This window comes from Rutidosis leptorrhynchoides, chromosome 7, assembly GCF_046630445.1.
Source record: "Rutidosis leptorrhynchoides isolate AG116_Rl617_1_P2 chromosome 7, CSIRO_AGI_Rlap_v1, whole genome shotgun sequence".
In the NCBI taxonomy this organism is placed as follows: domain Eukaryota; kingdom Viridiplantae; phylum Streptophyta; class Magnoliopsida; order Asterales; family Asteraceae; genus Rutidosis; species Rutidosis leptorrhynchoides.
The window spans coordinates 88,178,308-88,184,779 of record NC_092339.1 but is presented as its reverse complement, the minus strand read 5'-3'; positions in this window follow the sequence as shown (position 1 = coordinate 88,184,779).

Below are 6,472 nucleotides of genomic sequence, written 5' to 3'. Positions count from 1 at the left end.
CTCCAATTTCAAACTCTATATCTTTTCTTTTACTGTCCGCGTAGCTCTTTTGTCGATTCTGGGCAGTTTTCAATCTTTGTTGAATTTGGATGATTTTCTCGGTAGTTTCTTGTATTATCTCCGGAACCGTAATCTGTCTATCCCCCACTTCACTCCAACAAATCGGAGACCTGCACTTTATACCATAAAGTGCTTCAAACGGCGCCATCTCAATGCTTGAATGGTAGCTGTTGTTGTAGGAAAATTCTGCTAACGGTAGATGTCGATCCCAACTGTTTCCGAAATCAATAACACAAGCTCTTAGCATGTCTTCAAGAGTTTGTATCGTCCTTTTGCTCTGCCCATCAGTTTGTGGATGATAGGCAGTACTCATGTCTAGACGAGTTCCCAATGCTTGCTGTAATGTCTGCCAGAATCTTGAAATAAATCTGCCATCCCTATCAGAGATAATAGAGATTGGTATTCTATGTCTGGAGACGACTTCCTTCAAATACAGTCGTGCTAACTTCTCCATCTTGTCATCTTCTCTTATTGGCAGGAAGTGTGCTGACTTGGTGAGACGATCAACTATTACCCAAATAGTATCATAACCACTTGCAGTCCTTGGCAATTTAGTAATGAAATCCATGGTAATATTTTCCCATTTCTATTCCGGGATTTCAGGTTGTTGTAGTAGACCTGATGGTTTCTGATGTTCAGCTTTGACCTTAGAACACGTCAAACATTCTCCTACATATTTAGCAATATCGGCTTTCATACCTGGCCACCAAAAATGTTTCTTAAGATCCTTGTACATCTTCCCCGTTCCAGGATGTATTGAGTATCTGGTTTTATGAGCTTCTCTAAGTACCATTTCTCTCATATCTCCAAATTTTGGTACCCAAATTCTTTCAGCCCTATACCGGGTTCCGTCTTCCCGAATATTAAGATGCTTCTCCGATCCTTTGGGTATTTCATCCTTTAAATTTTCCTCTTTTAAAACTCCTTGTTGCGCCTCCTTTATTTGAGTAGTAAGGTTAGTGTGAATCATTATATTCATAGATTTTACTCGAATGGGTTCTCTGTCCTTTCTGCTCAAGGCGTCAGCTACCACATTTGCCTTCCCCGGGTGGTAACGAATCTCAAAGTCGTAATCATTCAACAATTCAATCCACCTACGCTGCCTCATATTCAGTTGTTTCTGATTAAATATGTGTTGAAGACTTTTGTGGTCGGTATATATAATACTTTTGACCCCATATAAGTAGTGCCTCCAAGTCTTTAATGCAAAAACAACCGCGCCTAATTCCAAATCATGCGTCGTATAATTTTGCTCGTGAATCTTCAATTGTCTAGACGCATAAGCAATCACCTTCGTCCGTTGCATTAATACACAACCGAGACCTTGCTTTGATGCGTCACAATAAATCACAAAATCATCATTCCCTTCAGGCAATGACAATATAGGTGCCGTAGTTAGCTTTTTCTTCAATAATTGAAACGCCTTCTCTTGTTCATCATTCCATTCAAATTTCTTCCCTTTATGCGTTAATGCAGTCAAGGGTTTTGCTATTTTGGAGAAATCTTGGATGAATCTTCTGTAGTAACCAGCCAATCCTAAAAATTGACGTATATGCTTCGGAGTTTTTGGGGTTTCCCACTTTTCAACGGTTTCGATCTTTGCCGGATCCACCTGGATACCTTCTTTGTTCACTATGTGACCGAGGAATTGAACTTCTTCCAACCAAAATGCACACTTTGAAAACTTAGCGTACAGTTTTTCTTTCCTCAATACTTCTAGCACTTTTCTCAAATGTTCTTCGTGCTCTTGATCATTCTTTGAGTAAATAAGTATGTCATCGATGAAAACAATGACAAACTTGTCAAGATATGGCCCACACACTCGGTTCATAAGGTCCATGAACACAGCTGGTGCGTTAGTCAATCCAAACGGCATAACCATAAACTCGTAATGACCATAACGCGTCCTAAAAGCAGTTTTTGGAATATCATCCTCCTTTACTCGTATTTGATGATATCCAGAACGTAAATCGATCTTCGAATAAAACGATGAGCCTTGTAGTTGATCAAATAAGTCGTCAATTCTCGGCAGTGGATAACGGTTTTTGATGGTAAGTTTGTTCAACTCTCTGTAGTCAATACACAACCTAAATGTACCATCCTTCTTCTTGACAAACAAAACAGGAGCTCCCCTTGGTGATGTGCTTGGTCGAATGAAACCACGTTCTAATAGTTCTTGCAGTTGGCTTTGCAGTTCTTTCATCTCGCTGGGTGCGAGTCTATAAGGAGCACGAGCTATTGGCGCAGCTCCTGGTACAAGATCTATTTGAAATTCAACAGATCGATGTGGAGGTAGTCCCGGTAATTCTTTCGGAAATACATCGAGAAATTCTTTTGCGACGGGAACATCATTGATGCTCTTTTCTTCAGTTTATACTTTCTCGACGTGTGCTAGAACAGCATAGCAACCTTTTCTTATTAGTTTTTGTGTCTTCAAATTACTAATAAGATGTAGCTTCATGTTGCCCTTTTCTCCGTACACCATTAAGGGTTCTTCTTCTTCACGTACAATGCGAATTGCATTTTTATAACATACGATCTCTGCTTTCACCTTCTTCAGCCAGTCCATGCCAACTATTACATCAAAACTCCCTAACTCTACTGGTATCAAATCAATCTTAAATATTTCGCTACCCAGTTTAATTTCTCGATTCCGGCATATATTATCTGCTGAAATTAATTTACCGTTTGCTAATTCGAGTAAAAATTTACTATCCAAAGGCATCAATGGACAACTTAATTTAGCACAAAAATCTCTACTCATATAGCTTCTATCCGCACCCGAATCAAATAATACGTAAGCAGATTTATTGTCAATAAGAAACGTACCCGTAACAAGCTCCGGGTTTTCCTGTGCCTCTGCCACATTAATATTGAAAACTCTTCCGCAGTCTTGTCCATTCGTGTTCTCCTGGTTCGGGCAATTTCTAATAATGTGGCCCGATTTTCCACATTTATAACAACTACATTGGCATAACTTGCTCCGACACTACTTGCTCCGCCATTACTCGTTCCGACACCATTTGTTCCTTTCGTTCTGTTAACCCCTGGTCCGTAGACCTCACACTTCGCCGTGCTATGACCATTTCTTTTACACTTGTTGCAAAATTTGGTGCAGAACCCCGAGTGATACTTTTCACACCTTTGGCATAGGTGCTTCTGATTGTTGTTGTTGTTGTTGTTGCGGTTGTTATTATTGTTAGGATGATTGTTGTAGTTGCTGTTGTTATTGTTGTTGTTGTTGTTGTTGGGCCGTTTGTTGTAGTTGCGATTGATGTTGCGATTGTTGGGATAATTGTTGCGATTATTATTGTAATTGCTGTTGTTGTTGCATTGGTGATTCTTATCACCGTTTTCCTCCCACTTTCTTTTGACTTGCTTTACATTGGCCTCTTCAGCCGTCTGTTCTTTAATTCTTTCCTCAATCTGGTTCACTAGTTTTTGAGCCATTCTACATGCCTGTTGTATGGAGGCGGGCTCGTGTGAACTTATATCTTCTTGGATTCTTTCCGGTAATCCTTTCACAAATGCGTCGATCTTCTCTTCCTCATCTTCGAACGCTCCCGGACACAATAGGCACAATTCTGTGAATCGTCTTTCATACGTGGTAATATCAAATCCTTGGGTTCGTAACCCTCTAAGTTCTGTCTTGAGCTTATTGACCTCGGTTCTGGGACGGTACTTCTCGCTCATCAAGTGCTTGAATGCTGACCACGGTAGTGCGTACGCATCATCTTGTCCCACTTGCTCTAGATAGGTATTCCACCATGTTAACGCAGAACCTGTGAAGGTATGCGTAGCGTACTTCACTTTGTCCTCTTCAGTACACTTACTTATGGCAAACACCGATTCGACCTTCTCGGTCCACCGTTTCAATCCGATCGGTCCTTCGGTTCCATCAAATTCCAAAGGTTTGCACGCAGTGAATTCTTTGTAGGTGCATCCTACACGATTTCCTGTACTGCTAGATCCAAGGTTATTGTTGGTATGTAGCGCAGCCTGTACTGCGGCTATGTTTGAAGTTAGAAAAGTACGGAATTCCTCTTCATTCATATTCACGGTGTGTCGAGTAGTCGGTGCCATTTCCTTCAAAATAGTCAAATGGAACAGTTAATCATACAGAATATTAAGAGTAGTTAATAGTATTTCGTAGCATAATATGAACTCATGTATAAAAGCTTTTTCTTCATATTAGCGTTTTATAAGTTTAAATTCGGGTAGTACCTATCCGTTAAGTTCATACTTAGTAGCTAATATACAATTCAACTACTACAATTCTATATGATAAACTGATTATAATAATATTTCACGTTCAAACTTTTATACAATATTTTACAAACTTACAATACCGCTTATTTTACATAAAGCATGAAATATAGCACACAATAACTTTGATACAAGATAGTTGTGAAGATAATTCTAGCTAGTACACAAGTCGTTCAGCCAAGGCAATAAAGACACGTAATTCATACGTCCAGAAACAAGTCATGCATTCTGGTTTTACTAGGACTACTTCCCATCCTTGGTCTTGTGGAACATAACCGTTATGGCCGTTGATAAGATAGCGTGTTGTAACGTCGTCAAAGGGACGAGGGTTACGTAATGACCAACAGTCTCGTAATAACCTAAAAACCTTATTTCTTACCCCAATTACCAACTCCGTCACTTGTGGGAACGTTTTGTTTAATAGTTGTAGCCCGATGTTCTTGTTCTCACTTTGGTGAGAAGCGAACATTACTAACCCGTAAGCATAACATGCTTCTTTATGTTGCATGTTAGCCGCTTTTTCTAAATCACGAAGTCCTATATTCGGATATATTGAGTCAAAATAATTTCTTAACCCGTTGCGTAAAATAGCATTTGGGTTCCCCGCAATATATGCGTCAAAGTAAACACATCGTAACTTATGGATTTCCCAATGTGATATCCCCCATCTTTCGAACGAAAGCCTTTTATAAACCAAGGCATTCTTGGAACGTTCTTCGAATGTCTTACAAACTGATCTCGCCTTAAATAGTTGTGCCAAGGAATTCTGACCGACTCTAGACAAGATTTCATCAATCATGTCTCCGGGTAGGTCTCTTAAAATATTGGGTTGTCTATCCATTTTGTGTTTTTAAACTGTAAAATAGACAAGAGTTAGATTCATAAAAAAATACTTATTAATACAAGCAATTTTTACATATATCATAAAGCATAAGCACACTATATTACATATATTACACCACACGAATACAACTATCTTATTCCGACTCGCTCGTTTCTTCTTCTTCGGTTTTGGTTCGTTTTTCCAAGTTTCTAGGGATATATGATGTTCCCCTAATACTAGCTGTCGTTTTTCACAACGGTTTAAAAAAACCTGATGGTTTAGAGGTTCCCGGGTCATTGTTACAACTTAAGGGCTTCGGGGGTTGACGATACATATAAAGTTCATCGGGGTTGGAATTAGATTTCTCTATTTTTATGCCCTTTCCCTTATTATTTTCTTTTGCCTTTTTAAATTCAGTTGGGGTAATTTCTATAACATCATCGGAATTCTCATCGGAATCCGATTCATCGGAGAATTGGTAATCCTCCCAATATTTTGCTTCCTTGGCGGAAACACCATTGACCATAATTAACCTTGGTCGGTTGGTTGAGGATTTTCTTTTACTTAACCGTTTTATTATTTCCCCCACCGGTTCTATTTCCTCCTCCGGTTCCTCCTCTTCCGGTTCTGATTCTTCTTCCCGTTCTGATTCTTCTTCCGGTTCTTCTTCGGGAACTTGTGAATCAGTCCAATATATATTCGACTCTTCGTTATTATTAGGTGAGTCAATGGGATTTGTGCTAGAGGTAGACATCTATCACACAATATCAAACATGTTAAGAGATTAATATATCATATAATATATACATGTTAATAATATATAGTTTCCAACAAAAATGTTAAGCAATCATTTTTAAAGAAAACACGGTCGAAGTCCCGACTCACTAATGCATCCTAACAAACTCGATAAGACACACTAATGCAAATTTTCTGGTTCTCTAAGACCAACGCACGGATACCAACTGAAATATCCCGTTCTTATTGATTAAAAACGTTCCATATTAATTGATTTCGTTGCGAGGTTTTGACCTCTATATGAGATGTTTTTCAAAGACTGCATTCATTTTAAAACAAACCATAACCTTTATTTCATCAATAAAGGTTTAAAAAGCTTTATGTAGATTATCAAATAATGATAATCTAAAATATCCTGTTTACACACGACTATTACATAATGGTTTACAATACAAATATGTTACAACAAAATAAGTTTCTTGAATGCAGTTTTTACACAATATCATACAAGCATGGACTCCAAATCTTGTCCTTATTTAAGTATGCGACAGCGGAAGCTCTTAATAATCACCTGAGAATAAACATGCT